We start from the raw sequence: 14,695 nt of genomic DNA, 5'->3' as shown, positions 1-14,695 counted from the left end.
CTACCTGTCCCCAGTGACAACCAAACTCTCATCATTCTATCTTGTCTAAATTACTGTAACCTCCTCCTGTCTGGTATTCCACTAATTTGACTCTTTCCAGTACAATCTATTATGAATGCTGCAGTCAGACTCATCCATCCTTTCATCCTTTCCACCGCTCCTCTTCTGCTGCATCTCTTTGCAGTTCTCTTTATTGGCTTCTATTTCACCTTAGAATCAAATTCAAGCTCCTGTGCTTTGCCTTCAAATCCCTTCACAATTATTGTCCACTTACCTTTCTGACCTGATAGAAAAATACTCCCCTAGCCGTTCCCTTCACTCCTCCAATGACCTACTTATGACTTCCTCACTCATAACCTCATCACACGCAAGGGTACAAATCTTCTCCAGAGCTGCCCAACTCTCTGGAATGGTCTTCTTTGTCCTATGCGGCTTGCTCCTACTTTCTGCTCTTTTAAAAGAGCACTGAAACCCCATCTTTTCAAACTTGCCTACCTATCTTCTTATGTCTCCTGAAACCGTCACTACTTCCTACCACTACATATCTCCCCTCCTATTGTGTGTTACTTCCCCCACCTACTAGATTGTAAGCTCTCTGGGGCAGGGTCCTCTGTCCTCCTCCTGTGTCACTGTCTGTATTCGTCTGTCATTTGCAACCCCTATTTAATGTACAGGGCTATATGCTGGCACTATATAAATACTGTTTATTAATAATAATAATTTTAATAACAATAAAGGAATAATCCCATATACTGTAGCTGTAGTACACCAGCTCACATACCATACACATAAACATCACACGTACACATCAAACATGGGGTTTAAAAAAATCTCAATTTAAAAAAAGTAGTAGTAGTAAATAGATGAAGCATTAAAGGCTTTAGTGTAACTTATTTATGTACCACTTGACATACAATTAATCTTTAAAATTGATTTTAGTGTATTTTTATCCAAATTATAATTTTTATAAACATTTTTACAGCTGTTATGGGACACAAACACTCATAGGACTTTGCTGCACAGTAGACTGAATACTTCTTCACATAAAGGAGGCACTTGGAAGGTCATTATGACTTTTGTCAAGTGCATGCAAATAAATGGTCTAAAAGCTCTGGGCTTCTTGCACACAATATTAGTGGACAGGAGAATGTTGGAATATAGGACCCTAGGACCAGGACATCCAAACAGCCATGGGTGGATATCTGTTTGAAAAATTAATTAAGATGTTCCTACAAAGTGAGGGCCAGCACAACATTTCTGGAAAGATATAAAATTATATATCTGTTTCCTCAGCTGGACTACAATATAGTCATGACCTGTTTTATGTAAATTTCTTACAAACTCACTCATATATGCCCATTTGATAAAAACCTAAATATTTTTGAAACAAAGTTTGGGCTGACTAATAATGTCACATCATTCAGCACTGTGACACACTGTAAATGGAAGGATTTTCTATGAAACTCTCTTTCACCAAAGTCCACATTTTTATTTTTTTTACTTTAGCAATCTAAGTATGCTGACAGTGGTACCTGGCTAAAAAAATTGTAAAACATTTTTGACAGATAACCTCTCCATTCATATGTATTTAATTTAGACATTTAGCAGTTTCCCTAGAATTCAGCTTTAATGTTTAAATGTTTGATTTTAAGTTTCCTCCAGGTTTTACTCTATGTACACGTGTTTATCCTAAAAAAAAAAAGTATTACCTATGCTAACCCCACTGGAATGCATTAAATGAACCTCATTTATTCAAAAGTTGTCATTTCTAAAAGCTAAAATGAATGTTTGTTTCAGTGCTATTAGTGGTACTTTTCACAAAGACTATTTCATGGTTCATTGAACCTTAAAGGACATTGATGATAAATGCATATTATTGGAAGGAGCAACGTGTGCTCTGGAGTTGGGTGTTCTCATGTGTTACTAAAACTTTAAAAGTGTTTTGCCAATATTTTAAGACATTCAGGAGGATCTCCAAAATCTGGGGCAGAAATGTGTTTTACAGCAACACCAGTTTTGATTTTCCAATGCGCCCTAACATAGAATTGTATTAGAAAATGGTTTGTTGAAAACATCTCTGTTGCTTTTGTGCTATAGCTTTTATTTTAAAACGGGATTGTATTTTATACACATGTTCTCTACTAAAAATGGAACTACAGGCAGAAAGAAAAAAAAATAATGCAACTTTATACTTATTCCTACATTATGTTTTTCTTTTTTCAATACAAGTTATGTAGCTACTGTTGATTGTTGACCAGACACAGGTTGAGGGACGGTCAAGACCTGTGAATAGTAGTGCAGAAGTGAAAAATTAGTTCTCTTTAACTGTCAGACAAGGCTGTGCTGTATAGAAGAATAAAACAGTGCCCATTAATTGTATATAATTCATCTATATATGTAACGGTTTGACTGCTTTTAAACCCAAATCCAGGCAACTGTTTATTTTGTTTTTAGTTAAGTAAGATATAAAATGTATTAAGGAATAATGGGAAACACTTTTGTGTACTCAATGTTAAGCTCATCCCTATGAAAAATATTGGAAATGTTGCAACTGATAAAGAGGGTCAGTTAAGAAGAAGTGGGCAGGGAGATAACAATATATCACTTTTTACCACCTTTGGCACATCCTCTTTTTTTTTATTATCAATGTATGATACTTTAATCTGTACATTATAATTTACGCTACCCTGCATATAGATCACATGTGGTGATCTCTCTAACCGCACACTAACCCCCTTCTCTTTAACTGACCTTCTTTTTGTCAATTGCAACATTTCAACCTATTTTTATTTTAGTTTTATTTTAGGGTAAAACTGAATGAAAATGTGCCACCTTTTGGATTTTAATGCCGAGTCTACTGGGAAATTTTCCCCTTATTTCCTTTTGTGCAATTCTCTTCTTTAGGTCTTGTTCACACCTGTTTCTAAATGGCAGGAACCCGCATGGCTCCCTGCTGCTATCACCTTGCCAGTCGCTCAAACACTTTTATGTCTGCACATTTGTCAGCTTTCACTGCTGCCTCATTCCTTCACAATGGGGTGCCACAAGTAGTGTCTCCCCAAAAGGCAGTGTTTCCGGGAATGAGTAGGTGGTAAATGCACTGCAACCTCACCCCAGGGGTGAACCTAACCTTAGAGATACAATGCAAACTTATTTTTTGCAAAGGTATTTACTCATGCAACTTCTACATATGTTCCTTGATGTATCCTAACATTAATATAAGTCACAACTAGAGGTGCTCAGAACAGTAAAATTCTGACCAAAAATGACATCAGCCAAGTAAAAATAGTAAGTAAGTAGTAGTAATATGTAAAGTAGTAAACGTAATAGTAAAACATTTCTCAAATCACTAAAGCACAGGGAAAGGAAGTAGGGCACACTGATGCCTTACAATGAAATACAACCTGAAGGTCTGGGCATTTTGGTTGCTTTCCCTGTATGTTTTACACATGTTTTAAAGTAGGTCTTATCTGGATAGCTAACTTGATACATCATGCATTGCAAAACTAAATGCTATCATAAAACAATTTCCTTTGCTGCTGATTTTGTACAGCTTCATTGCATCTTCTGTCCACATGCACTTCCCCCTGATAAGCTCTCTGTCGTTAGTTTAGATGAGTGTTTCTTAACCAGGGTTCTTCCATGGGTAGTTTGAGCAGTTTGTGTATCTCAGGTCAATTACTATTGACAGTAATGATCTTTATGGTTATCTGTAAAGGTGACATTCTTCCCAATAGTCAGTAATATATGTATTTCTGCCACTGACCACCACATGTGAGCTTTGGATATATCAATTATAATGGGGTTCCCTGAAGACCTGAAAGTTATTTCAAGGGTTTCCCTGTGTTAAAAAGGTCAAGAAACACTGGTCTAGAGCATTCATATGTACAACGTGTGTTGCTTTTGTTTTTACAATAGGCGTGTATATGGCCCATTAAAGCAAAGTACATACAATTACCTCCTGGAATACCAGGTATATATGTAGAAAAAAAAAAGAAAATTAAAATTTACAAACTTTTTAAAATTACAATACCATTTTGAAGCTTATATAACATTTTAGTATTTAGGTTTATTTTTACTTTAAAGTAAATGTTGTAAAGCCAATGAAGACATTATTAGCTGTGTTTCTTCAAACATTGTATCAGAATTTTTTTTTTAGGAATAAGTAAAATCATGGTTTGGAACAACTTTAAAACATTTCTAAAAAATGTCCTTCAAAAATTATGGGACACTTGCCAACTATATAATATTAGGACTGTAGATGGCTTGTGATCATTTCAACGTATCACCATTCCTCTATCATTTATGTGATGTGACATGAGGTATACCAGTTTTTTCTATGATATAAGGACATTGAGCTTCAAGGTTTTTTTTGCTAAAATGAAAAGAAATCATTGAATTCAAGTCTCCTGTTCTGACTGTTCTCTGCCACTTGTAAAGGTTCATGATCTACTTTTTCATCCTTTGATTTCTTACATATTGCTCAGAATTCTGTGTTTGCAAAGCTAAAAGCTGACTGCCAGTGTAGTCGGTTTTAGGAAATACTTATTAACAGATAAAAAGCCAGAGTGTGCAAGCATAGCAGAAAGAAAATATTCTTCAGTGAAAGCCGACACTGCAATTTGCAATACTTTGAAAGGAGAAGCAAATGAATGGATTACTATGCATGACTTTACAATAACTATGTACCTATTTAATCTATATAGTTATTTAAAGCAGAACAGTTCGAAAAAGGAGCCTGAGTTGTATCAGTATTCCGAATTTGTACTAGTTAAGGAAACAACTGATAAAGGCACATTTTGCTGAAACAATTTTTTCTAGAGCACCATGGGGGATTGACCTCAGATGAATACTCAAGCTCCTATTTACTCAAGCACCAATTGACACCTTGCAACTCATGGGATGGGATGTTCATGCCTAATCCTAATACCTAATGCTTATGCCCGCAATTATGCCCATAATTACAGCAAACACTTTTAACTTTGACTCTGTGACAACAGATTTCAAAAATTTTCCCATTATACATGTAAAAACATGCTTATTATTCATCTGTCTTTCTGCACTCACCATAGATATGTGTTCTGTTAAACTCCTGCCTCCAAAAGTTTGTTCATCTAACAATTTATGGAGCCTCTATCTCCCCACTAATACTGGTCGAAATTGCCTCTGTTCAATTAGCTGACAGTTAGCCTGAACTGACCCCATTCTTTGGTACCTGGAGTGCTTGTAGGTAAGCTACATGCAACACAAAAGACATGGGAAGGCCCTTACAAGTGTGCAGAATACTATGCAATAAAAGGAAGGGCGTTATAGCCATTAGGAAGGGCAGTTTAAGCAGCTTAAAGGGTAGGAGAGATGCCTATCCTTCAATTTACAAATTGATGGTGTCCCTCTCTATTTGTTTTTGTTTTTTAAGCAGAAATTATGTAGAATCGGGGCTTACTTATACACAACTACATACAGAGAATGTAACCTGCAGAATTTGACCATTTTAATTAGAATTTTAGTAGAATTACGTAGTAGAAGTGGTCAAACAAACTTACTCTCTTTTTATGAGGAAGTAATTAAACAGGTAGACAGTGGAGTAGCAGTTGATATAGTGTACATGGACTTTGCTAAAGCATTTGACACTGTACCCCACAGACCGACAATATGCAAGTTAGGGTCAATAGGTTTGGAAAAGTAGATAAGTCTGTACATGGATAGAGAACTGGCTTAAGGACCGCATCCAGAGAGTTGTAATTAATGTTTCATATTCTGAATGGTCTAAGGTTATTAGTGGTGTACCCCAGGGTTCAGTGTTTGGACCTTTACATATTTATGTCTTTATAAACGATATTGAGTTTGGGAATAAAAGTACAATTTCTTTGTTTGCAGATTACACCAAACTATGTAAAAGAATTACGTCCATACAGGATCTATAGTCTATATTCTACAAGCAGACCTGAATGTAATGTTTGATTGGGCAGCCAAGTGGCAAATGACATTTAACATTGAGAAATGTAAAGTTAGGTTCTTGGGGCTAACAACATGCATAATAAAGATAACAGACTAATTATCCAGGGAACATTTGATTGCCTCATAGAATTTTTTTTCCCAGTTGAAGCAATTTGTACCTGGGTATTTTTTGGCTTCCTCTGGACCAAGTATGTCCATATTGTTTTATTTCTGGGATATGTTTGTTTCCCTAGTGGTTGAACTTGATAGACATATGTCTTTTTTCAACCTGACTTACTATTTAACTATGTAATTATTCTACTAGTAGAAATTTTACGAGTATAATTCTTCTTTTGGTGTAATATTCTACTCTGTACTGCTGGTAAAACAATATAACAGTAGAATTATTCTACTAGAATAAGAATAAGTAGTACAAATATTCCACTAGGCAAATAATCTACTTGTTTCAATTTGAATTCTATGTGAATGTCCCACAGTGTACCATAAATTTACACACAAGCAACATACAACTCAGCAAATTCAGGCTGTGACCAATTAAGTATAACTTAAGGCACCGCAAATCTAGCTGGCGGATGATGACAAGCACAACATACAGCTCAGAGAATGTAGCCAGCAGTTAAGTATAATGCATGGTTAAGTAAATCCAGACAGCTGATTGTAACAGGTACAACGCACTGCCCAGTGAATACAGCCAGCAGTCAATAACAATTTTAATCCTTTTTTTGCTTCTACTTTATTCACTTCTGGCTAAATGACAAATGTTTGGGTTAAATTTGTCACAGACTCAAGCTGGACAGCAGACCTATTCAACACTCTGTGGTTTACCCCAATAAACTCAAAATCAATATAGTCATTACATAGGCACATTGGCATTCAAAGGGGTATCAGGCATCCAAGGCATCTATAAATGTGTCAGATAAGGAAGATTTGGCAGCGTTAAGAAATAAAGAGTGCTGGCATTGGAATTTGCAACACATAATAACTGTGTTCTTTTACAGTAGCTTTCTTTACTTTTTATACTTTCAGAGTCAGAGAGAGTCAGATTTTGATTACATTAGTGTGTAGGCGGTTTCGGTTTTGTTTTATAGGTATGGGCTTGCACAACACAGCAGAGTCTGAAACAGCAGAGTCCCTTTTAAAATGTGCTAGAAATGCAAGACAGTTCATTGTGCAAATGTTTTGCTACAGATGTTTTCTACCTGTTATAATTTTTTAATATGTTTTCATACATTCGAATTAATGGATCCCACCAACTGGAAACCTGTATCTATTACTAGGTTATTACTTAAAATAGATACTGACAGCGCCAAAATGTGATTCAGCCAATGTGCTCATATTTAAATGAATAGTCTTTGTTTTCTTCTGCAGGATATTAATTGGAGTCTAGACAGAAGTGTCTTTTATCCATATCTGAAATGTTTTCCTGCAAATGGTAGTTGACAATGAATCTTTTTGTAACCTCATGAGAACTGTAATAAGACAAGTAGCAAACTGGCATGCAAACTAATGAAAATTGTTTTATTTTCAACTGAATAGAAGAAATGAAATATAATTAATTATATTTTCACAGTGACATGACTTAGCAATTTCTGGATAATATTGAATGGTCCCTTTGTTTTATATATTGTGCTATTACTTTGCCGCAGTTATGATCACACTATTTCTAATTAGTTAACTATGTTTGTATGTTTTCAAATTTTGTTTTTTTTCCTTCTGGATTTTAAAAAATATTTTATACTGGATAATCTCAGTGTTAAAAAAGACATAATAAAGTATAGGACTAATATGTATAAATGACAGACTTCCAACTGAAATGTTTCTTAAATATGTGAGGGCATTCAGGAATTGACATATGAAAATGTATCTAGGATTTTTTAAATGTTTTATGTTAATGTGTATGGACATTCATTTTGGGAGCAGAATAGAGAACACTGGTGGTGTGCTACAAGGTTCTGTACTAGGCTGTGTTTTATTTAATAAGAAAGTGATGTAAATGTCAGGCGGGTGAGGTTTGTCGTTTTGATAAATCACCAAGGTGGACAATAGGATTGATATTCCTGGAGGTGTTTGTAAAAAAGAATATGTTTGGTATTGTTAAAACATAGGTCAAATCCATAAAAATTAAGTTCTATGTTTCTAAGTGGAAAATAATGCACCTAGGGGATCAAATCCTATAAAAGATAATATTATTAGTAATACAGTTTAGTTCAGAACTAAAAAACAATATTGGGGGTACAGTGTTGATCATATGATTTGATCCGATGATTTAAAAAAAAACAGTAGTGTTACCAGGTAGTTAGGAAAGAATCTGAAGGAATCAGAATTCTGGGAGGCAATATTTGGGATTACCAGTAGGGTGAAGATTCTGATTCCACTGTATGGATCCTAAGTAAACCTCACTTAGATTTAGTTAAACCTTTGATGAAAGAAAGTAAATGGGGAGTGTGTTGAAAACCTTTATATATGTTAGAAGTGTGAATAAGAATATGAAGCTAAGATCAAAACTATAAAGCTACGATCAATTACATGGGGAGATGACCTAAAACTAGCAGGAGGAAAGTTTAAACTAACCTTAGAAAGTATTTTTTTTTTACAAAAAGTACAGCTATTGCTCGAAACAGACTTAGAAGTGGAAAAATACCTAGAGGTAGTGTATCAATCAACAGAAAGTGATTTTAAGCATGCTTGGTATAAATAAACATATACTAACAAATGTAAGAAATTGAAATAATGTCAGGTTCAATAGACCATTGTTTTCTGTGTTTGCTGTCATTCATTTGGGTTTCTAATTTGTTTTTTTTTTCTGAATTAAAATGAAGTACAACATTGGATGAAACCTTTGCCAATTTTTTTGTCGTCTGTGTCTATTTCAGGAGATTTCTCTATCCTTTTCTGGACTTGGAATATTTTAAACAAAAAACAATACAAGTTAAAAACATCTTTTATTTTATTTATATTACCAGTCTGAGTGCTCCTTTCAAGTTTCTTTCCATGGTAATTCCTCGTCTCCCACTCTCCCCACTGTTGGTGTTCCCCAAGGGTCAGTCCTTGGACCGGTGGTCTTTTCTCTGTACACCTCCTCTCTCGGTAGTCTCATATCCTTCTTTGGCTTACAGTACCATCTGTATGCTGATGACACTCAAATCTATCTGTCCACCCCTGATCTCTCCTTCAGTCCTGGATAAGGTCTCATGCTGCCTGTCAGCCATCTCATCATGGATGTCTGACCGATTCCTGAAACTCAACCTGGATAAAACAGAACTCATCATCAACATTCCCCCTCAAATTCCAAATCTCCCTCTGACATATTCCTAACTGTTAATAACACTGTTAAACGTCCCTGCCCACAGGCTTGCTGTCTTGGTGTCACCTTTGATTCTGCCCTCTCATTTACCCCCCATATTCAGAACATTTACAGGTATGGAAAAAATTACTGTAACCTCCTCCTCTCTGGTATTCCACTAATTTGACTCTTTCCAGTACAATCTATTATGAATGCTGCAGGCAGACTCATCCATCCTTCCCTCCGCTCCTCTTCTGCTGCATCTCTTTGTAGTTCTTTTCATTGGCTTCCATTTTACCTTAGAATCATATTCAAGCTCCTATGCTTTGCCTTCAAATCCCTCCACAGTTCTTGTCCCACTTACATTTCTGACCTGGTAAAAAAAAAAAATACTCCCCCAGCCGCTCTCTCTGCTCCTCCGATGACCTACAACTGACTTCCTCTCTCATAACCTCATCACACGCTCGGCTCCAAGACTTTTCTAGAGCTGCCCCAACTCTCTGGAATGGTCTTCCTCATCCTATTTGGCTTTCTCTTTCTTTCTGCTTATTTAAAAGAGAACTCAAAACTCATCATTTCAAACTTGCCTACCCTTGTATTTCTATCTCCTAAAACTGTAACCACTTCCCACCACTCTATCTCCCCTCCTATTGTATGATACTTCCCCTACCTCCTTGATTGTAAGTTCTTTGGGGCAAGGTCCTCTCCTCCTCCTGTGTCACTGTCCGTATCTGTTTGTCATTTGAAACCCCTATTTAGTGTACAGCACTGTGTAATATGTTGGTGCTATATAAATCCTGTTTATGAATAATAATAAAATACAGTTCGGACAGCTGTTACAAGAACAGGTGAACATGGGTTGTGGAAATACAGGCACACTGCTTCAGTGCCTTGAGGTGTCATTTAAAAGGATATATATAACCACAAAAGACTTCAGAATCATTTAATGGTTGTGTGTAAACTACTACAACTCTAGAATCCTGCTCCTGTTGTGTATATACCTACAAAAATGTCCTCACCTCTTCTTATCACATATTACAGGAGGTAAGCTACATGCCATAGATTTATTCAAACTAGAATTTTGGTGAGCTTAGCTATAAGTCTTCAAAGTTCTTTGGTGCTTCCGTGTTGTTCTATCAGTTGCCCCCAGAGTAATGTCTTGATATGACCTTATTACAGGATTTACTGTATTAGATTGCACACTGCATGGTGCTAGTGGCTGCCTAGAAACCTGCCTGATTACCGAAAAGAACAAGAAGAGAAAGTGCTGACAGTTACATAAAATGACTGTTACTAAATGGCCGTTGGGAGACAATGGATGAGCAATCATTTGTGGTACAGCCAGGATGAGATGAGGGCTGGGGATGTCTTTAGGCTGTGGGCACAGGAATGCTTGGACAGCACAGAGAATATGGCAGGCTGCCTCTGTGCTATGATGTCATCATGCCCCCCCCCCCCCATTCTATTTTCCTTTTGTCATGTCACAGATTTAATTTGTGTCAATGTATGTAAATATTTATGGGTTAAATTTGAAGTGCACAAAGAGAGTTAAAACAAAAACAAAAAGTTAAATGAAAGAATATACTATTTAATACTAAAGACAGATAGATAAAACAATACAATAACAAAGTTAGATATAACAAAAGTACCTAGCTGTGGAAGTGAGTTGCATTCATCCAAGGAGTCCCCCAATTTGAATAGCTTGGCATATGATCAAAAAACATGTTGCATGCAGTAAGTTCCAGTTGAGACAACTCCTATATGTGTGACACTGTGTTTCAAAACTACCCAGGATGTGAATCAATGACCAGTACTTGACCAGTACTCACCAATGATCATCCTTTAACCCGCATTTTACCTTGTAAGGATGGCAGTTAAAGTATGAGCTGCATTCCTTTAGGATGACCTCATGTAAAGTATACATATACCTGTATATACTGGTAAAGCATTATTGTTGGTGACACATTATTGATATTAAAGCGCACCTAAACTCAACATTTTTACTTTACATATATGGGTAGACAACTCTTTCACATAAAGTAAAAACGTTATTTTTTCTTTTTTAAAGTGCAACACCTTTTTTTTTTAAGAAAAAAAAGGTACATCACCGCCCCTTTGAATCTTGATCGCCGCTGTGATCAAGACTTATTGGGACCCCAGTGCCTCCATGCACAGTAAGATTGGCTCTCTTTTTCTTTATTTAAGTGTGATTTTTTTTAGTTTTAGTTTAGTTGCTCTTTGAATAAAACTTTACTAACCCAACACCTTGGACTGCAACATTATCTTTGAACAGTCTGTGGAAGCCATCTGGGCTACTGTCTGCACCCTGCTGTGTGCTCTGGTGACACCTCGTGGTCAAAATGCTAACGACAGCCTAGACACTGGATGTGACATGAGATGCTGTGCTATGATTAGATTATTAGGTCATTTTGCCCCCCCCCCCAGTTGCTATGACCTAGGTAGGCTAGAGAGAAATCTGTTCCTGTTGATACCTGAATTTGCAACTATATACTAATATATATATATATATATATGTGTGTGTGTGTATGTGTGTATGTCGAGGGTCCCCCCAATCTCTTTAAGTTGTAATAGATCTGTATCGAACATTTTGTGTGATACTTTTACAAACATCATTATTTTACAAACCATTTTTGGATTTCTAGCTACTTCAGAATGGGAAACACCCAGTTGTTTAGTAGTTTAAAACCATTTCTGATCATTCTAGTTATATAAAATACTTTATTAAATCCTTGATTCTACTGAAATCATAGGTAATCTGGGGCCCCGTGCTCATACAACAAAAAAATATGCATAAGTATTTTACATTAAACACTGCTTTTTCAAAAATCCAACCTGCCGCTCATTTTTCTCTTTTTATTCATTCTAACAAAACTGACCAAAATGAAGACAAAGTAAAGGCATTATGGCTGTCAGGTCAGATAGCTTGTGTCTGTCAGAAACCATTATTGCTTTACCATAATATTTCCCAGTACTCTATGCTTCATCTGCTTTTTCTAAGCGAACATATTGCACAGGTCTATTTTGATTACATAAATGTATAAAGGGGAAGATATTGAAGAGGCAAAACACATAACCTCCCTCATTACCCTTCTAAAGATTACATTTCTCAGAAGTGCCTTTAAAATTCAACTCTTCACCTGGCATGAATATTGGGTCATTTCATATTTAAAAATGGTGCATTGCAACACAAGAAAGAGGTGGAGAATTTACAGACCAGTAAAGAAATCATTTCTGTTTCCTATTGGTGTATTATGTATGTACTGATATTTTACAAAGCGCTTTTTTGTTCACCCAACTACTGTAAAACAAAATAAATTGTAAATGTATAATATTTTTTTTTTTATATTATGCAGCCATAATAAAAACAATAATATGAAAGACTTGATCAACTTTTTCAGTTTCAGTCAGCTATCTTACAGACAATGCTTAGAAAACCAGTGTCCTTTTACAGTGGTCCCGAACCTTTTAGTCATCATGGACCATTAAATTTATGCCCAGGGAGCCATGTGTCACTTCCCCAAGAGTGACGTCATGATGCCAGAACCCACCCACTCCGGAGACACAACCCGCCCACCGCCCTGAGCCTGATGGTTACAGGAGACATGGTCAGCGGCTCTGGCCAGTGTGACCCCCCCAAGCGGAGTCCTTCTCCTGGAGCCGCGGACCACCAAAACTTTGGGGACTGCCGTCTAACTACACTTCTGGAGATACTTACAAGACTGTATTACATCTAATGTACTGCAATTCTTGGAAATAAAATCACGTTGAATCTGTCCTCTGTGTCTTTGGAACAATAAAAATGACGGGGGATAATATCAAATCAGACTGGGTCTAGGAGGTATGGCAATGCATAAAGCAGTATTGTGAAACAGCACATAGATTGTTTTTTGTTTATAATGTTACAACTCTAGAAAAGGGAAGGGAATTCTCTCCAGTTAGACATAGGTGGCAAAAAATATTGGCAAGTGTTTTACCCATTTTTTCATTTCTATTTTTTTCAGAAAAGAAACTCAAATAAAAACCTGGATGACTGACAGCAAAAGCAGAAAACAGTGGTCTAGCAAGCCTGTTCTTTTTTAAATCTCTCAAAGTTGTTGTTTGTATGTGTTTGTTTATATCAAGTTTGCCTAAATGACCTCCTGTTTCAGAAAAAAGAATATGGTGGCACCCTGCAAAGGATTGGGAACAGGTGAGAACTGTGGGCTTAGTTCTTCTTTTAGTTCTGCTCAAGAGGATGGAAGATCAGCAGCCATGAGGCACACCAATGGACTAAAGATTAAAAAAAAGGTTTTATTTGTATAACCAACAAAACCAAAAATTGAACAAAAAGTTCTAATGGAAATCAAGTTGATAAGGAAATACTGACAGTGTTTAGAAGCAAAGTAGTGAACAGAATAACTGCTCATGTCATATTTATGAGCCAAATTCTCTTGCATACCACATTACAGGTACTTCCTCTCATCCATAAATTTAGGCAGTGGAAGGGTTAATCAGATATGGTTAAGAATTTGCTTTGTTTGGTTTATGGTTTAGTTGATAAAAAATTGAAATAGTTTAACACATTTTTTAAATTAAAAAATTAATTTAAATAAATAATTAAAATGTTATTTAACTTGGATTCAACCTAAAGACGTTAAAATAGAATTGATGCAAATTCAGTATGTATGCTATGGGTTTATCATTAATTTATTCTATTTAGTAATGTGTTGGAATCCATAGCATAAACAACCATGAATATACCATATATATATATATATATATATATATATATATATATATATATATATATATATATATATATATATATATATATATAATATATATATATATATATATATATATATATATATATATATATATAATGCCAGTAAATTAAACAGGAGCACAAAATGAGACATTAGTGTACCGATTTTCCATGATCTACGACCTGTAATACAGATAAGGTTTCCTTAATGTCACATCCCTTGGTAGTTACATTATCAATTTAAATTGATATCCTAAATTTATATGTGAACCTGATTTCAGAAGAGCTTCCTTAAATTTATCTTGCTACAGACAGCAAATGTGATGATACATTGCACTGACTTATGGATACTGTATATACTGCTAAATGCAATGGGCATTTGTGGCTTAGATTAAAAGTTAAATTATGTTCTCTCTTTTATTAAAACAGGAAATTGAGAATCATAGCAGCAAAAATCTTACTTTTCTAAATGGATTTCAGGAAAAAGTTTGTAAAAGTAGGTAAGGCATATATCTTAGTGCAGATGAAACACGGTGCTCTGGGTATCAATCACTGAGTGAATCAGCCTGTAGGCAAGAAACATAGAGAATGACTTCTCTAACCTTCAGGGAATTATTCCATCATTAGATTAACCACCATAAAGGGGAGATCATACATCATTAAAATAGACAAGCAGGCAAGGGCTGTTT

The 14,695-nt window shown here is 35.7% G+C and overlaps 1 long non-coding RNA gene across 3 annotated transcripts in view; it reads right to left on the bottom strand.

Moving 5' to 3' along the window:
- LOC140330022 (uncharacterized) overlaps positions 1-14,695 on the bottom strand; it is a 138,361-nt gene that overhangs the window by 98,406 nt on the left and 25,260 nt on the right. The window contains exon 3 of one of the 3 annotated variants that reach the window (XR_011920571.1): positions 2,122-2,283. The exons of the other annotated variants lie outside the window; for them this stretch is intronic. This is a non-coding gene — a long non-coding RNA (uncharacterized lncRNA). Of the gene's footprint in view, positions 1-2,121; positions 2,284-14,695 lie in introns of those variants that run through there. 3 annotated transcript variants of the gene reach the window in all.

This window comes from Pyxicephalus adspersus, chromosome 4 (genome assembly GCF_032062135.1).
Source record: "Pyxicephalus adspersus chromosome 4, UCB_Pads_2.0, whole genome shotgun sequence".
Classification (NCBI taxonomy): domain Eukaryota; kingdom Metazoa; phylum Chordata; class Amphibia; order Anura; family Pyxicephalidae; genus Pyxicephalus; species Pyxicephalus adspersus.
This window is presented reverse-complemented; position numbering and strand designations above follow the sequence as displayed.